The sequence below is a fragment of the Bos grunniens genome, chromosome 26 (assembly GCF_055505025.1).
Source record: "Bos grunniens cultivar Pamir isolate PY7600 chromosome 26, Bosgru_T2T1.0, whole genome shotgun sequence".
NCBI classification, from domain to species: Eukaryota; Metazoa; Chordata; class Mammalia; order Artiodactyla; family Bovidae; genus Bos; species Bos grunniens.
Window position 1 is genome coordinate 26,713,571 of NC_141190.1, and position 20,007 is coordinate 26,733,577.

The following is a 20,007-nucleotide window of genomic DNA, read 5'->3' on the forward strand; positions in this document are numbered from 1 at the left end:
AAAGAGGATATAAAAGTGACATGATATGAAAATAATTCGGCTTATTGTTGCTGGAGTTAAAGAAGGAACCAGAGAGCCATGAGCCAAGGAATGTACATCCCCTCTAGACTGATGAAATGGTAAGGATATAATCTCTTTCCTAGAGGCCCCAGAAAGGAAGCAGCCTTTTGAAACCTTGAATTAAGCTCAGTGAGACCCAGGGTGGACTTTAACATAAAGAACTGTAAGGAAATATTTGTGTTTTTTAAGCCCTGCTGCTGCTACTGCTAAGTCGCTTCAGTCGTGTCCGACTCTGTGCGACCCCAGAGATGGCAGCTCACCAGGCTCCCCCGTCCTTGGGATTCTCCAGGCAAGAACACTGGAGTGGGTTGCCGTTTCCTTCTCCAATGCATGAAAGTGAAAAGTGAAAGTGAAGTCGCTCAGTCGTGTCCGACTTTAAGCGACCCCATGGACTGCAGCCCACCAGGCTCCTCCGTCCATGGGATTTTCCAGGCAAGAGCACTGGAGTGGGGTGCCACTGCCTTCTCCTTTTAAGCCCTAGTTTGTGGTAATTTGTTACAGCAACCACAGACAGGTAATACTGATGATGAAACTGCTGGCAGAGAGATAAATGAGGAAGCTACTATAATCCATATTGAAGTAAATATTTCATTGAAATTGGTCATTCATTTTGACAAATGTAAGGTTTCCTCAGAAAGAGTAAATACAGGCAGAATTTGCCCTAATGATTAAATTTTCCAGAAGGACATGAAACATAATTTGTTTGAACAAAGATGAATTACTCATTTGCGGTCAATATCCTTCAATGTAGAGCGATGCTCTTTTAGACCCAGAATGAATGGGGCAACAGGAAAAAAATGACAAGCTGTCTATATCTATGAGGTCTAGAAGAAAATGCATTTTAATCAAATTAGTGGGCAGTTTACCTGATCTTTTAAAGATATAATTCCTTTAATCAGCTATTAAGCAAAGACATGTTGTTATTGGTTAATAATCAGTCTGTGAAGTATAATATTTTCCATTTGCTTGACTTCAAAGGAATTTCCATATATTTTCTGTCAGAAACCTTAGTTTAAAAACTAGCAATTTAATTCTGCCAAAAATTACTTTGTAGATTCAATTTACAGATTTTAAGGAATGAATTATAATAAAATTTAGAAATTCTGACAACCTGAATTCAAATTCTGACTTTACTAAGTAGTCGCTTATACATTATAGCTGAACCTTCTCAGGCTGTGATCTCATTTGTAGGATAAGAATAGTGATATCTTCTAATATGTGGGATTGTTGGAAGGGTTAAATAAGATGGTTGCTTAACATATTGGATGTGATGTCAAGTATGTACAATACATATTCAATAAAATTTAATTATTATCACCATAATGTTTAGTACTTACATGCCCAAGCACAAGATAGGGAGGGAGTGGCACAAAACATTGATGGGAGATTTGCGAAGCACATATGACTTTCTGAGTGTTGTGTTATATGTGACATTGCTGCCCTCCTGTGCTAATTTTGTGTTCCTAGGCACCCCACTCCAGTACTCTTGGCTGGAAGATCCCATGGACAGAGGAGCCTGGTGGGCTGCAGTCCATGGGGTCGCTTAAAGTTGGACATGACTGAGCGACTTCACTTTCACTTTTCACTTCCATGCATTGGAGAAGGAAATGGCAACCCACTCCAGTGTTCTTGCCTGGAGAATCCCAGGGACGGGGGAGCCTGGTGGGCTGCCGTCTATGGGGTCGCACAGAGTTGGACACGACTGAAGCAACTTAGCAGCAGCAGCAGGCAGTAGACAGAGGCTACATGATACCAAATGGTTTTCTAGATAGCCCAGAAAGATAAAGTTCTTGCTATGTTTGTACAAAATTTTAGGTAAAGGAAGAAGAACTTCCAGGGGGTCTATACTTAGAACTTTAGTTTGAAAGACAGTAACCAGGAGATGGTGAAGGACAGGGAAGCCTGGCGTGCTGCAGTTCATGGGGTCCCAAAGAGCTGGACACGACTGAGAGACTAAACAGCAATAAGAGCAAACATTTCAGAGACCGAAGGGAGTATTCAAGATAAAGAAAATAATTTGGGAAGAAAAATTAAAATGTTTTTAAAGGTGGGGATAGAATTTACTTTGAACAAAATGTAGAAAATTCTTATGATGGTGAGTGATGAGACCTCAAATTGATAGTTTTCAGAAGGCACTGAATCTTTTTTTAAGGACTTTTTAATCTTAAAACTAGAAGTTTGTAACTTTTGAGTACTTTTGCACATTTTGCCCATTTCCTGCCCCTGCTTCTGGAAACTACATGTCTGTTCTCTAAACATTTGCTGATTTGTTTAGAGTCCACATATGAGATCTTATGGTGCTTATCTTTTTCTTTCTGGCTAATTTCACCTAGCATAATGTCCTCAAGGCCTACCCATGTTCTTGCAAATGCTAGTATTTATTGCTTTTTTTTTTTTTCTTGGCTGAGTAATATTTATGTACATTCACGTTTTCTTTAACCGTTCATCTATCACTGGACACTTTGGTTCTATGTCTTCTCTATAGTGAATAATACTGCAATAAACATGGGGGTGCAGATAGCCTCTTGGGATAGTGACTTCATTCCCTTTCATTCCCTGGGTATTTATAAATACCCAGAAGTGAACTACTGGACCACGTGGTACCACTATTGTTTAAATTTTTTAGGAACCTCCATAGTGTTTTCCATGGTCGATGTACCATTCCCACCAACAGTGCAGCAATATTCCCTTTTCTCCACATCCTTGCCAACACTTATTATTTCAAGCCATTTTGAGAAATGTTTGTTTAGGTCTTCTGCCCATTTTTTTTGATTCTAAGAAGTGTGGGGTAATACCTCGTGTTTTCATTTGCATTTCCCTAATAACCAGTGGTGTTGAGCACCTTTTTTTTTTTCCCATGGAAAAGTATTTTATTTTAAATATAGCAGTGTATACATTTCAATCCCAAACTCCCACCCCCCAGCCTGCACACTCCCCACTTTGGTAGCTGTAAGTTCATATTCTAAGTCTGTGAGTCTGTTTGTAAATAAATGTATTTGTATTATTTTTTTACATTCCATGTATAAGTGATATCATGCTATTTGTCCCTGTCTGACTTACTTCACTTACTGTGATAATCTCAGGTCCATCTGTGTTATTGCAGATAGCACTGTTTCATTCTTTTTAATGGTTGAGTAATACTCCATTGTATATATGTATTACATTTTTCATTCATCTATCAGTGGACGTTTAGGTTAGTTCCATGTCTTGGCTATTGTAAATAGTGCTGCAGTGAACACTGGGGTGCATGTATCCTTTCAAACTATGTTTTTCTCCAGATATATGTCTGTGAGTATGATTGCTGGATCATATGGTAGTTCTACTTTTAGTTTTTCTTTTAAGGAAGCTCCATACTGTTCTCCATAGTAATTGTACCAAGTTACATTCCCACCAACAACTTAGGAGGATTCCCTTTTCTCCATACCCTCTCCAGCATTTATTTTTTGCAAAATTTTTGAAGATTGCCATTCTTATTGGTGTGAGGTGATACCTCAATGTTGTTTTGATGTGCATTTCTCTCATAATGAGCGATGTTGAGCATCTTTTCAGGTGACTCTTGTCAGTTTGTCTCCTTGGAGAAATGTCTCTCTAGGTCTTCCACCCATTTTTGATTTGGTTGTTCGGTTTTTTTGATATTGAGCTGCATGAGCTCCTTGTATATTTTTTAGACTAATCCTCTATCAGTTGCATCATTTACAAACACTTTCTCTCATTCTATGTATTGTTCTTTCATTTTGTTTATTATTTACTTTGCTGTCCTCACGGTTCTGAGGTTAATTAGATCCCATTTTTTGTTTGTTTGTTTCTGTATCCATTACTCTGGGAGATAAGTCAGAAAAGATACTATTATGATTTATGTCCGACAGTATTCTGTCTATGTTTTCCAGTAAAACACAGTATCATAGTTTTATAGTGTCTGGTCATATACTTAGGTCTTTAATCCATTTTGAATTTACTTTTGTGTATAGTGTTAAAGAACATTCTAATTTAATTTTTTTTACATATAGCTGTCCAGTTTGCTCAGCACCATTTATTAAAGAGACTGTCTTTCCTCAATTTCATAGTTCTGCCTCCTTTGTCAGATTAATTGCACTTGTTGGTCACTTACATATCTTCTTTGGAATAACACATATTCAGATCCTCTGCCCATTTTTAATTGGATCACTGGTTTGCTTATTTGTTTTTGCATTAAGCGGTGTGAGTTTAGAAGGCACTGAATCTTTCACTATGGGTGTGCACTTCCATTAGTGATGACTGAGGGGTCCTTGATTAGCCTGGAGCGCTACACAATGCTCTCACTAGCTATAAGCAGGTGAGATTTCAGAGGTCAGTAGATCAGCAGGAAAAATTCTAGTCCATACACACGAGGTAATCTGCTCTTAAAATAATGCTGGTCTGAACTAGGAGCTGAACATAGATTAAATCTGGAGACATTAAAATGTGTAAAAGAAAAAAAATCCATCAATAAGGGTCTTGTAAAATTCATGTGGTTATTATAAAAAGAAACACTAGTCAGTCATTAAAAATAGCAAGAGAATTCCATCTATATTCATCATTTACTATTAAGAGAAGAAAAGCAATGTGCAAAATAGTATGTATCACATGAAACCATTAGGATAAAGACCATTATATAAACATTTTAAAAATTACTTATGGGAATAGAGATAAGGAAAGAGCTATTATTTTTAATTTTATAATGATGTACTACTCAATTTTTTTATAGAAAACATTATTTTAACCATAACATTTAAATGTTAAATAATAATAAGGTTTATAAATTAGATCATCAGTTAGAACATAAATATCCAACTACCCTAGAAGGCTAAGTAATTTGCATATGGCATGATCTCAATAATTACTTGTTTGACTGAATAAATGACTAAAATAAGAGGCAATACATCCATATAATTCTGAAATAATGGATCAAATTTTTAAATTACTCTGAATCTGGGAACTGAGAATTGATCTTCTATGATTCCCCATAAATTATGAAAACAGATTGTAGTCATTACCTCATTTTTCTTTCCACCTGTAAAGTGGCACTTGCTATTCTGTTGAACACATGTTAGAGAAAAATTCTATTTCTTTGATAAAATGATATTGAAGGTTTGCCTACTCTAAAGTTGTCATGTATAGCTGTTTAAGTATAAGATTTGAGAACTGGTATTCTGTTATTCAATCTGCTATTTAATGGTGTGATTTAAGTCATAAACCAAGAGCTGCCATAGTAAATGTACTGCTCTGAGGCCTCATACCCAGGCATGGACTTGTTACACTGCAGTAAACCCATGTCCCTACGGGGTACCAATGAAGAAAATCTGCAAAACAGGTGTTTTTTTTTGTTTTTTACAGATTGGTGTTGTTACAGCAGGAGAACAGAATTGTAATTCTTTCAGTATATTTTGCTTTACTGAATACCAGTGTCTCTGAAGCTACAGCTATAAAAAATTACATACTTAAAGATGAAATTTTTATGAATTCTATTACATATATCTGAACGTGAGGACAGGTATCCTTATTGTAAGTTCTGCAGACATACTCCTGGCACCAAGGCTGTAGTGATGTACACCACGCCTGTTGCCAAGAGTCCCTCAAATATATTCTTGAAAATTAATCCTTTGACCACCACCCATCACATTTACTAAAAATCATTTTCTTTTTGTCAGTATTCAGAATGATAGGTCTTCCCAAACCTTATCAGTCAACCTTCTTAAAATGTCTGGAGGGAAATTCTAGTGTACCAAAATCCAAGTTTAAAAATCCTTAAAGAGAGCACCAGATTGAATCTATCACAGAATTATAAAAGAAAACCATTTTTTCCCTCAAGAAAAAAGAAAGAAAGAAATCAGAAGCAGCCAGCTAAATTAAATGCATTGTTTTCCCCATCTGTCCCCTGCCTGCAGGAGAAAGTGAAATGGACTCTTGGAGAAAGTGGCTTGCTTTCTTATCTGCTGTAATACATACAAGCAGTTGTGAGTTAATGCAGTCCATTCATTTGTCAGTAAGCACAGAATGAATAACTAAGAAAAGACCTTGTACTCTTGAAGTTTACTGTCAGGCAGCCAGGAGAGCCATCGATACACATAAGTAAGACAGAGTTGTCAGTGAGAACTCTTCTACAAATTTAAGAGAAAAGACTATCCTTTTCCTTATTGCCATCATCACCACCAGTCATTCTCATCATCACGTCATTATCCTCCTCTTCATCTTCCCCATCACTGTTACCATCATTTTGTCATCTTTACTACTTTTGTTACTATTATTCCCTCCTCTTTGTCTTCAGTAACCCCTTTTGTTTGGGGTTTTAAAGACACGGTCTTTGAAATCTCAACAAAGTAGGTATTATTGTTATCACTTTAAAGATAAAATAATAAAACTGAAGCAGAGCAGGTTGAATAATTTGTCTAAGTCCACACAGAAAATCAAGTATCAGAGCCAGGCCTTCTGACAGCAAAATAGTATTATATCTTGAGCTATTCAAAATCCCTTTGAGAAAACTCCTAATTGGAGTTGATGCTTCAGAACCAGAACTGTACATCAGCGTGTCTTTTGGCAAGATAGAGGAAAAGACGCCACTTTGAAAAATCTCTCTACATGGGTGTCTTTTTCCTTCCTTCTGATCTGCTGCCCACCTCCACAACTTTTATGTGGAAATCAAATCTTGATCCATACCTTGTGGCACAGCCTGCAATTCCAATTGTCCTGTCTACTCAACCACCGGCTGCAGTTCAGAGAGACTTATTTAGGAGTTTTTCACCTAACTGCCTTTAGTTCTGCAACTAGAGTCCAGAACTTCTGGGATTATAGTTCAGCTCTGCCATGAAATCTGTGAAAGGTATAATGTCCTTTATTGGAGCTTCAAATTCTCTCTCTGTAATTGATGTGTATGTATTGATATATAATTGATGTGTATGTATGTGTGTGTGTGTGTGTGTGTGTGTACACATGCATAATTAGGCCAGTATTATCATTTTAAATTATTTTTCAGAGTTCAGATTATAAATGCTACCAAATTAAAAAAAAAACAGTTTACATGATAAAAGTAGATTTACTTCACAAGTGAATTAACTGCTCAAGAAACATTTAAGTTCTCCCCCACCATTAATTATAACACTAAAATGGAAAGACATCAGCCATGGTACCATCTTCTAAAAGCAACTATTGCTAAGATTTTATAGATCTTTTTTCTTCTCTGTATAAATTTTTATGTAATACTGGATATGCTATATATACAATTTTACAGTTTTTTTCACTTGATGGAACAGTATAAACCATTACTGTGATTTTACCATCTCTGTAGCATCCTAGATCACTGGTAGCATAATAATAATTTCATGTAAATTGAGGAGTCTTTTTTTAATGTAAGTGATCACTAGATGCAGTTATTTAGGCCATTTTCAGTTTTTCATTGAAGTGCTGCAGTGAACATCTTAATATGTAGGTGCTGTTGGAAATATTTTATGATCCAAAGTGTAGAAAGTCTTTCAAAGCTTTTCCAAAACACATTCACATTTCACTGGATCATTTAAGTAACAGTTACCAGGAATGTGACTGTGGTTGACTCTGTCTGTGAAAAATATAAGGCCAAGATCTCAGAGCTAATTAATAGCAGAACCTGGCAGTCAAACCTGGGCTTTCTGAGAAAGTCATACTGATGACGTTCTTGCTTTCTGCTCTCCCTGAGGACCCGCATTCCCTTCACTGGTAACAGTAAAATCAGTGACTCTAGGTTCCTGCCATCTCTGGAGTTCCACCTCCAGATTTCTAACTGCCTAGAAGATATTTTTTCTATAGATGAATTGCAAATTCTGTCCTTCTGCAACTGAACTATCTTCTGTTTCTCTTTTGGTTTTCCCTGTGCCATTATTCCTAGCCCCAAATAGATCTTTCTCACAATAAATCAGCTTAAACCCAGAAGATTAATTTCCTGAATACTTTCTTAAAAGTATGGTCTTCTATTCTCAATGCTAGGATTCAGGCTGGCATCTTTTCCCGGCTAGATGACTAAAACAACTTTCACTTATTACCCTGTTTCATTTTTTTTCCTTCTTTAATCTACACTTCACATTTTAACATTGTGTATCTGAAACTAATTAAAAAGAATAATGTCTAGACAAAAACTTTGATAATCTGCTACCTCCTAATGCTATTCATTACATATATGCATGCATGCATAGCTCTTCATAATCCATCCCCAAACTAATATCTTGGTTTCATCTATACCCATTCCTGGCTTCATTAATCACACTGAATTACAGTTGAGAACCCCAAACTTTATAAACATGCAAGTCTCCAGGCTTTTTTTTTTTTCTCCCAGACCTCTTACTAACCCTATGGTTATTTTTCTTCCTCAGTGAAATGTTCACTCTTCTTTCAGTTATCAGCTATTATTTCATGAAATCTTAAATTTCCTATGTAAAGTCGAAATGTCTTCCTGTAAGTTTATGTCAATCTGTGCACCTGTATACTAAATCATAAATTATACTCTCACCTATTCATTTACTCTGTCTCTCCATCTATCCTCAGCTTTCCTCAATGGCAAGGCATGATTCATTCATTTGTGTGACAATAGCAGGTAGCGTTTTCCCCAGAACATGGAAGTTAATAATTGTAGCTAGTGCTTCTCTATGCTACCACTTTGTCAAAAATGTAAAGTTTGCTTCAATCATCCAAAAACGAATCCATTATAAAGCGGATCCCTTGGCTTATGGCAGACATTGTGTTACCCACAATGGCATATTATACAGTCACATTGAAAAGGCAAACTACGTGTGGCTTGAAACACAGAGAGTTAAAGGTGTCAAAAAGGACCGATTGAAATGGTATCAATAAGTGACACAAACCTTTTTTTAGCACTCTTTGTTTTGAAGGAACTCAAGCCCTAGATTATTCCTGATAATTAAGCTATTTTGGATGTGAGCAGTAGGCATAATTTGAGCTATAAAGAAAATGAGAACAGACTCCAATGCCTGTTAAACCATCAAAACGAGCAGCTTTTTGTAGGTTTTTATAACTTATTTAATCATTTCTCTCTGAAGGCAATGTCAAATATATTGTGTCTGCTTGTTCTCTTTTTTGCAGGAGGTTTGTCTTATACTCCTGAATATATATAAATGAATTTTTCTAAGCAGCATCTACTATAAAACAAGGAGGCTTCAGAGAATTGATAGTTTAATGTTTTCTTTAAAGATATCAATTTGTTCTGTAATTTCTAGGTTTCAATATCTCTCTTCATTTAAAGACTAGAAGGGGACAATGAGAGAGTGTGGGTTAATTTTACGCTTACATAAGGTTTTTTAATTGGATAAAATCCTGGATAATACAGCTTCTGAATCATCTATGACAGTAATGATTGCTTCCCAAGAGAGCAAAACTATTTGGGGTAATTTTTGTTGTTATTGGAATTTCAAAGGTGAAGGGAATTCTGGAAGTTACTTATCTAGTACTATCTTCTTAAACGAACTTTGATTAGGAAACATTAGACCAATAAGGATCATGCATTCTGGCATATTTGTACTTGTGAAAAAGCTTTCTAGACCATGACATTTTTTTTTTTTAGTAGGGGAAACAAAGGTTGAAAGTTACAAGTGCAAACTTCATCCCTAAGATCTACTCAAATGTAAACAAGTCACAAAACACATATGCAATTCACATTTTACTCTGGAATTATAATCATAAAGGAACTGTCTATTAATTAAATTTATAATATGTGGGTGAAAATGCAACCTAGTTTCTGGAAAATCAGGAAGGGTCATTGAAATTTGAGTTGACTATAAGTATAGAGTAACAAAATTAATAACTAGATGAAAATTTGGTAAACAAAAAAAGACATTTCAGTCTTCATTTTATACCAATACCCATATAATATAAAGGAGGGTTAAAATCAGTTCTAATGAGGTGGATGAAACTGGAACCTATTATACAGAGTGAAGTAAGCCAGAAAGAAAAACACCAATACAGTATACTAACACATATATATGAATTTAGAAAGATGGTAACAATAACCCTGTATAAGAGACAGCAAAAGAGACGCTGATGTATAGAACAGTCTTTTGGACTCTGTGGGAGAGGGAGAGGTTGGGATGATTTGGGAGAATGGCATTGAAATACGTATAATATCATATATGAAACGAGTCGCCAGTCCAGGTTCGATGCACGATATTGGATACTTGGGGCTGGTGCACTGGGATGACCCAGAGGGATGGTATGGGGAGGGAGGAGGGTTCATGATGGGGAACACATGTATACCTGTGGCGGATTCATTTCGATATTTGGCAAAACCAATACAATATTGTAAAGTTTAAAAATAAAATTAAAAAAAAAACTAATCAGTAAGCTATAAAAAATTAATTTTAAACATCAATAAAATATAAAGTGGGATATTTATCAAAGTTACAAAGAGATAAAAATATTTAACACAAAGGAAAAAAATCTCAAAGAGAAAGTGTGACAGATTATAACATATAACATTAAAAAACCTCTTTAGATAAAAACCAATAAACCAAAGCAAAACAAGGACCATGACAGTTTAAAAAATATATTCTTATTAAACTTGGAAAATGTGATTGTTTACAGCCTACAAAAATGTCCATATTTGATAGGAAGAAATCAAGATAGAAATAAATTAATGTGTAATAATTATAGTCAAACCATATGAGGAGAAATATAGACAGTTGATGGAGAAGGCAATGGCACCCCACTCCAGTACTCTTGCCTGGAAAACCCCATGGACAGAGGAGCCTGGTAGGCTGCAGTCCATGGGGTCGCTAAGTTGGACACAACTGAGCGACTTCACTTTCACTTTTCACTTTCATGCATTGGAGAAGGAAATGGCAACCCACTCCAGTGTTTTTGCCTGGAGAATCTCAGGGACGGGGGAGCCTGGTGGGCTGCCGTCTATGAGGTCACTCAGAGTTGGACACTACTGAAGTGACTTAGCATCAGCATAGACAATTGATACACACATAGGATGATGCCTTGATGGTTCTGCCACATCATGTTCAGTTCAGTTCAGTTCAGTCGCTCAGTCATGTCTGACTCTTTGCGACCCCATGAATCGCAGCACGCCAGGCCTCCCTGTCCATCACCAACTCCTGGAGTTCACCCAGACTCAGGTCCATCGAGTCAGTGATGCCATCCAGCCATCTCATCCTCTGTCGTCCTCTTCTCCTCCTGCCCCCAATCCCTCCCAGCATCAGAGTCTTTTCCAATAAGTCAACTCTTCGCATGAGGTGGCCAAAGTACTGGAGTTTCAGCTTTAGCATCATGTTCACAATCATATAAATATGTAGTATAGATAATATAGAGTGGTCTAAAAATGCTTTCACCAAAGTTATGATAATGATTGCAATGGGAATAAATATGAGAATTAAATTGGAAAAAAAGAACTTAGAAGAGTTTAAATTTAACTTAATATCATTATAGTCACAGTAGCCATTGTTTATTATTTATTATACATTAGGCATCTTTCTAAATGCTTCTCCATAGCATTCCATTTGATTTTCATAGTAACCCTGTTAGAGAATTATTAAAACTATCTTCATATTATGTATGAGAGAATCAAGGGGCAGGGAAGTTAATTGCCCAAGGCTACAAACAGAGAGTGAATATTCAAGCCATGATTTAATTACATTTATTAATGTCATTATTAAATTTTATTAAATTTTATGTATTCATATTTCTTTTAAAATTATTTCATTTAAATTTATACAAATAGAATTGGCAAGAGTAATTCATGCTATTTCAGATTTTTAGATTACTTATGCTTATTGGATATTAAAATGTATATATTTATAATAATATTTTCTAATCTAAAATCATTTGAAATATTGATTACATAGTATATAGTTAATATATTTTGATACAAGTACTGTATTGTAAAGAAACTATGATAAATAGTAAATAACAGCAAATTGTACATACTGTATAATGTTATTTTTATACATTTATGATCATGGTAAAGAGTTTCATAGATACTGAATTTTTAACAAGAGTGTTTAAAATTGTTCTATGACTACAGAACAATAAAATAAACCTTAACACAACCATTGTAATTTACAACTTCAGAATAATAGAAATATTTAATGATTTATTTCAGTTCTTCTAATCTTGAGATTATGATACTTGGTGAATCCAGAATTCTGAGAATCTTTAAATTTTCATGCATTTAAATATATATCTTCAAAGTATCAGGTAATATGTTAATACTTACTCAAATATGGGGACTGAACTAAGCCAAAAGTTTGTCTCATAAATCCTCTTTTTATTATATAAATTTCAAATGTATTGTTCTTCACTCACTAAGTCCTGTCCAACTCTATGCAACCCCATGGACTAAAGCTTGCCAGGCTCCCCTGGCAAGGTATCCCCTCCAAACTATCTGTTGGAGTTTGCTCAAATTCATGTCCATTGAGTCAGTGATGCTATCTAACCATTTCATCCTCTGCCACCCACTCCTGCTTTGGCCTTCAATCTTCCCAGTGTCAGGGACTTTTTCAGTGAGATGGCTCATCACATCAGGTGGCCAAAGTATAGGAGATTCAACTTCAGCATTGGTTCTCTCAAGAGTTCCTTGCATCTTGGACTCTCAAACACCAACTAAATATTTTTTACACAATCAACCACATCAATATTATAATAGCTTTTCCAGCACCACAATTCAAAAGCATCAATTCTTTGGCCCTCAGCCTTCTTTGGATCATCAAAAAAGCAAGAGAGTTCCAGAAGAACATCTATTTCTGCTTTATTGACTATGCCAAAGCCTTTGACTGTGTGGATCACAATCAACTGTGGAAAATTCTGAAAGAGATGGGAATACCAGACCACTTGACCTGCCTCTTGAGAAACCTATATGCAGGTCAGGAAGTAACAGTTAGAACTGGACATGGAACAACAGACTGGTTCCAAATAGGAAAAGGAGTATGTCAAGGCTGTATATTGTCACCCTGCTTATTTAACTTATATGCAGAGTACATCATGAGAAACGCTGGGCTGGAGGAAGCACAAGCTGGAATCAAGATTACGGGGAGAAATCTCAATAACCTCAGATATGCAGATGACACCACCCTTATGGCAGAAAGTGAAGAGGAACTAAGAAGCCTCTTGATGAAAGTGAAAAAGGAGAGTGAAAAAGTTGGCTTAAAGCTCAATATTCAGAAAATGAAGATCATGGCATCCATCCTATCAGTTCATGGCAAATAGACGGGGAAGCAGTGAAAACAGTGGCTGACTACTTTTTTGGGTCCCGAAATCACGGCAGATGGTGATTGCAGCCATGAAATTAAAAGACACTTACTCCTTGGAAGGAAAGTTATGATCAACCTAGATAGCATATTCAAAAGCAGAGACAATACTTTGCCAACAAAGGTCTGTCTAGTCAAGGCTATGGTTTTTCCAGTAGTCATGTATGGATGTGAGAGTTGGACTATAAAGAAATCTGAGTGCCGAAGAATTGATGCTTTTGAACTGTGGTGTTTGGAGAAGACTCTTGAGAGTCCCTTGGACTGCAAGGAGATCCAGCCAGTCCATTCTAAAGATCAGTCCTGGGTGTTCACTGAAAGGACTGATGTTGAGGCTGAAATTCCAGTACTTTGGCCACCTGATGCAAAGAGCTGACTCATTTGAAAAGACCCTGATGCTAGGAAAGATTGAGAGCAGGAGGAGAGGGGGGCGACAGAGGATGAGATGGTTGGATGGCATCACTGATTCAATGGACTTGCGTCTGGATAGGCTCCGGGAATTGGTGATGGACAGGGAGGCCTGGCGTGCTGTGGTTCATGGGGTTGCAAAGAGTCGGAAACGAGTGAGCAACTGAACTGAACTGAACTGAACAGCCTTCTCTATGATCCAACTCTCACATCCATACATGACCAGTGGAAAAACCATAGCTTTGACTATATGGGCATTTGTCAGTGAAGTGATAGTTCTTCTTTTTAGTATGCTGTCTAGGTTTGTCATAGCTTTCCCTCCAAGTGTCTTTTAATTTCATGGCTGTAGTCAGTGTGCCCAGTGACTTTGGAACCCAAGAAAATAAAAGCTGTCACTGCTTCCACAAAACTATCTAATCATATCTTATGCCTAGTTTTAACCAGTTTTTTCCTTAATTGGTTGTATGAGTTCTTTATATATTTTGAATGTTTTACACACACACACACACACACACACACACATATAATCCCTTTATTGGATATTTTCGAATATCCTCTTGTATTCAGTTGGCTTCCCTTTCACTTTGGTGATAGGTTCTCTCATATGCAGAAGCTTTTTAGTGTAATGTCTAATCTGTTTATTTCTGAATTTGTTTCCTTGCCTTTGGAGTCAAATTAAAAAAAAATAATCATTGAGGCCAATGTTCAGGATGTTATCTCCTAAGTATTCTTCTAGGGATTGTATAATTTCAGATCTTATATTCAAATCTTCAATTCCCTTTGAGATCATTTGTTTGTAGATATAAATTAGTAGTCTAGTTTTATTCTTTTGCATATAGTTGAATAATTTTCCTAATACCATGTATTGAAAATACTGTCCTTTCTCCACTGTATGTTCTTAGCCATTTTGTTACTGATAGATAAGGATTATAACTTTGGTCCCCTGAACCTGCACTCTCTACTTTAATATTGTGACAATATGTCCACCTTCTGTTTATACCTGTGGTCAGAGAAATCAGACTATATGTAAATAGATAAATGAATTTATACCCTCTGGAGAACTTTCACATTAATCTTCTCCACCACTTTTAAATGGTGCATTAGATCATATGCCTTCATCCATTATATGTAATGACCAAAATCATGTCTTTCTCAGAAGTTCTACGATTGCACAATTATTTATCTCTATCTCTTAAAGAGCAAATAATTCTTTCTCCTTTAAATTTCCTTTGCAGTCAAATTACAGTGGTCCCATTCTTGTTTATAAATAATCCATGAATGAACTTCACATGAAATCTGACTCGTGACCCTCTCTGTAATTCCATGCTCATTGTGGAAGAAATGCTTGGCTAGTAACTTCCACTATTAATTTTCTTGTTTTACCTCTTTGCATAGAAAATATTCTGACCAATTTTAACATTTTGAATAGAAGTAATTGTCTCTGACTATATTCTTGGTTAAAGACTGGGAGAAATTTGATAATAGACATGGTAAAAACTTGTGCTATATTTCTTTTTTTATTAAAACAAAATATATTTCCATTTGGTGTAAGAATGTTGGATTTCACTCTCCAAAACAAATAACAAAAAGAAGTTGAATAGTTTTTCATTTTAATTTATTTGTAAAAATTGGCATAAATGAAGTTATAGTAAAAAGATAGAAAATGTTCTTAGGAGTTCTATTGCTGTACTGAAGTGTCTACTACTTGTTGTTCTTATACCAGCTCATCACTTCCTGTCAAAGGTTAAAAAATAATTGTTTGGGCACTGAATAAACCAATAAGAAACACAAGTAAAGGAGAAAGAAACAATATTGAAATGTCTAAATCCTATGTTATTTCTAAAGGTTAGGAAAGAATTCATATTTTCTTTTTAAATGTCAGTTTAATCTGAATGGCAGTGAACCTCAAATAACATTTGAATTTAATGTAGAACTTTTGAAAATGAAGCAATTGCCTAGATAACTGCCTCTTTTGCTTTTGGGTGAGCATCACATTTGGCTTTGGGCTGATGAGTAGCTCAAGTATCATTTACATTTGGAAGTATAAACATAATAGTTGGCAGTTATTAAAAGAGAAGAAAGAAGCTTTATTGTTGACCAGTGATCATTCTGGGATTTCTGAGGCTCAAAGGGCTGGGTAATGAATGGAGTTATGCAGTTCATCTGTTGTTGTTCAGTCGCTAAGTCATGTCCGACTCTTTGTGACTCCATGGGCTGCAGCACACCAGGGTTCCCTGTCCTTCACTATCTCCCAGAGTTTGCTCAAAGTTATGTCCATTGAGTCAATGATGCCATCCAACCATCTCATTCTTTGTCACCTACATCTCCTGCTCAGTCTTTCCCAGCATCAGAGTCTTCTCCAGTGAGTCAGCTCTTTGAGTTAAGTGGTCAAAGTATTGGAGCTTCAGCTTCAGCATCAGTACTTCCAATGAATATTCAGGACTGATTTCCTTTAGGATTGATAGGTTTGATCTCTTTGCTGTCCAAGGGACTCTCAAGAATCTTTTCCAGCACCACAGGTGGAAAGCATTGATTCTTTGGCGCTCAGCCTTCTTTATGGTCACATCCACATATGACTACTGGAAAAACCATAGCTTTGACTATATAGACCTCAGTTGTTTTAGACATTTTGAGTGCTAACATTCTGGAAAGAGAATTGTACAGTATACATATATTAAAAATTCTAAAATTTGAAACACCATAGACTTCAAAAATGCATACACTGACAGACAAGCAGTCTTTCTAACATATTTTAAAAGAAAAAGTGTAAATGAAATTAAATTATTTGAACTTGGAATTAATAAAAATCTCTTGCCTAAATGAATCAGCAGCTCTTTGTATATATCAGAAAATAGTCCTTCAAAACAGTTCCTTTAACTGCCTTTGCTCTAAGTTTCAAATAGAATGTCCATAGTTTATATATCTGGCATTTGATAAAAACTGGAAAAAGAGTTATAAAGAAAAAAAAAAACTATAAAGTACATTGCTATTAAACTTATCCTCAAGATTTTGATTATCTTTCAGTCTGATTTCCTTATCAGTACAGATAGAAAATGTATAGGGTCTTCTTCAGGCCCTATAAAGAAAGCTAAACACTCAAGTAAGAACACAATCGTTGACTCTATCCATGCAAAGATGCTAGAATAAATAGCCACTTCCCACTCTCCTACCTGTTGCACAGTCAAAATCTCCAAACTGTCTTAAGTCAGTTCTTCCTAAGTGCACATTCAGAGACGAATAAGAGTTACATGATAAGGCATTATGTTATCACAGTCAAATTTTATTGGAAGTAGATTGCCGGGAGAAATATCAATAAACTCAGATATGCAGATGACACCACCCTTATGGCAGAAAGTGAAGAGGAACTCAAAAGCCTTTTGATGAAAGTGAAAGTGGAGACTGAAAAAGTTGGCTTAAAGCTCAACATTCAGAAAACAAAGATCATGGCATCCGGTCCCACCACTTCATGGGAAATAGATGGGGAAACAGTGTCAGACTTTATTTTTCTGGGCTCCAAAATCACTACAGATGGTGACTGCAGCCATGAAATTAAAAGATGCTTACTCCTTGGAAGGAAAGTTATGACCAACCTAGATAGCATATTCAAAAGCAGAGACATTAAGGTTCGTCTAGCCAAGGCTATGGTTTTTCCTGTGGTCATGTATGGATGTGAGAGTTGGACTGTGAAGAAGGCTGAGCGCCGAAGAATTGATGGTTTTGAACTGTGCTGTTTGGAGAAGACTTTTGAGAGTCCCTTGGACTGCAAGGAGATCCAACCAGTCCATTCTGAAGGAGATTAGCCCTGGGATTTCTTTGGAAGGAATGATGCTAAAGCTGAAACTCCAGTACTTTGGCCACCTCATGCAAAGAGTTGACTCATTGGAAAAGATGCTGGGAGGGATTGGGGTCAGGAGGAGAAGGGGACGGTGGAGGATGAGATGGCTGGATGGCATCATTGACTCGATGGACTTGAGTCTGAGTGAACTCCGGGAGTTGGTGATGGACAGGGAAGCCTGGCGTGCTCGGATTCATGGGGTAGCAAAGAGTCAGACATGACTGAGCCACTGATCTGATCTGAAGTTATCAAGATGACTTTCACACTTTATTAGATATTTGTAAATGATAAATATGCATTGCTGATAGATTCTTAAATGGAGCCAACACATCTTTCATTCTTATATCTTTTGATATTATCCTATCTAATCAATGGCCTGACTTCTCTGGGTACTAATGCATTAATAACATACCGATATGATTATATTGTATGGTTTTCTTTTCTTCCTGTGACTATTCCAAATTCCAAATCCTACTTTCTGCCCTATTCCACAAGAAGAAAAATACACTGAGGCTTGTCTTAGTCTGGTCTGCTCTTTGGAATATTTGAGTTTTCCTAGCATGCTTGCAATAGGAACAGATCTATGAGTTTGGGTTGGAATTGATAGCCAAGTGGCTGTAACATTTCTTCCTGAAATATCAATTGCCTGTCATCTAGTTTGCATGACTCTGCTTGTCATGGTTACTTTTCTAGCAAGCCTGCTATCAAGAAACTGTTTCTGGTCATCTGTCCTGAGTAAAGAAACCTAAGCTCAGAACAAAATTAGGATCATAATGGATCTCCACTGTCTGAATCTTTGTATAAACTGGTATTCGAATTACTTAGAGTTTAGATGTTTCACTTGAGCTAGTGCTGGCAGAAAGCCATCTATGGCCTGTTCCTCCTTTCTGGCTTTTGCCTGTCCATATAGATTTACTGGCCAATTCTATTCCAGTAGAATTCTCAGAAATAATTTGTAGCAAATAATCTAGTACTTGTTTGCTCTGGAATACAACACTGTTTTGATTGCTTGTCCAGCTACCAAAGTTTTTGTGGTGTTTAACAGTGTCATGACCTAGAATCTCACCAGCCTGTTCTTATGGCTCAGTCCCAGGTGAATGTAATTCCAATGATTTGAGAATTTTTCTTGGGGATATAGCTCTTAGTGAATTGATCTATCAGTCTTTAAAGATTAATAAGCTGTTTTAAATCCTTAAGCCTCTAAAGGTAATTGATATTTTTTTTTTAGCTTTGTACAAATCTACTGTCCATGTTACAATGTACTATTCAAACAAGAAGCTGATGTAATTAAAATAAAATGATTTCAATTAAAATATAAACCATCAGTCCTTTTAAGGCCATATAGGTAGACTGATACTGAGAAAAATCCTACACTGACAATTTCAAGAGATTTGAGTTTTATGGCTCTTCTGTCACCAATTACCCTTTAAAAAGGTCTTCAAAACAAGGAACAAAAGGCCCAAGGAATTAAACTTTCCCCCAAATCATGAAGTAGGTATTTTGGTAATACATAGAATTAACATGGTGACCTGGAAAGAACACAGGTCTTAAAACTAATTGTAAGCATCTATCAACTTATGTTTTGTTAGGTCTGCTTGCCCTCAGAACGTGAGTAAATTGTCCCTGCTTCCTCTGCTTTGGACAATATCTTGTTCAAGCTAGATTAAGCTTCTTGGCAGCCAGTCCTTTTGTGGTTCCATCTTCTACTCAGTAACTTCAGTCTGTTCAGTCGGTCAGTCATATCCGACTCTTTGCAATCCCTTGGACTGCAGCATGCCAGGCTTCTCTGTCCATCACCAACTCCCAGAGTTAACTCAAACTCATGTCCATCAAGTTAGTGATGCCATCCAACCATCTCATCCTCTGGCGTCCCCTTCTCCTGCCTTCAAATTTTCCCAGAATCCAGGTCTTTTCCAGTGAGTCAGTTCTTCCCATCAGGTGGCCAAAGTATTGGAGCTTCAGCTTCAGCATCAGTCCTGCCAATGAATATTCAGGACTGATTTCCTTTAGGATTGATTGGTTTGATCTCCTTGCAGTCCAAGGGACTCTCAAGAATCTTCTCCAACACTACAGTTTAAAGGCATCAATTCTTTGGCACTCAGCTTTCTTTATGGTCCAACTCTCACATCCATACATGACTGCTGGAAAAACCATAACTTTGACCTCAGTAACTTAGGTAAACTCTATCTCCTTCCTTTATCCTTTTAGCCTGGGAGTGAGAGTGACTTCCTGTTACTGCCAGCCTCTAGGCTTCCTCACTGCCCTCTGACTAACCTTTTGTTATCTGTGTAATCCATTTCTTGTGTTAAAAATCATCCCCACCTCTGTTTTCCTAGTGGAACCATGCCTGATACACTAACTGCATGATTCTGAGCAAGTTACTAAAAGATGTTCTGATTCAATCTTTTTTTTTTCCTTTCTTACTTTAGAAGTGTGATTAATAATAGTTGCTTATGGTACTACTGT

At 36.5% G+C, this 20,007-nt stretch overlaps 1 long non-coding RNA gene across 1 annotated transcript in view; it reads left to right on the forward strand.

The window, feature by feature from the left end:
* The window catches only part of LOC147344290 (uncharacterized), a 611,360-nt gene that overhangs the window by 583,747 nt on the left and 7,606 nt on the right, over positions 1-20,007 (forward strand). The window lies entirely within an intron of this gene.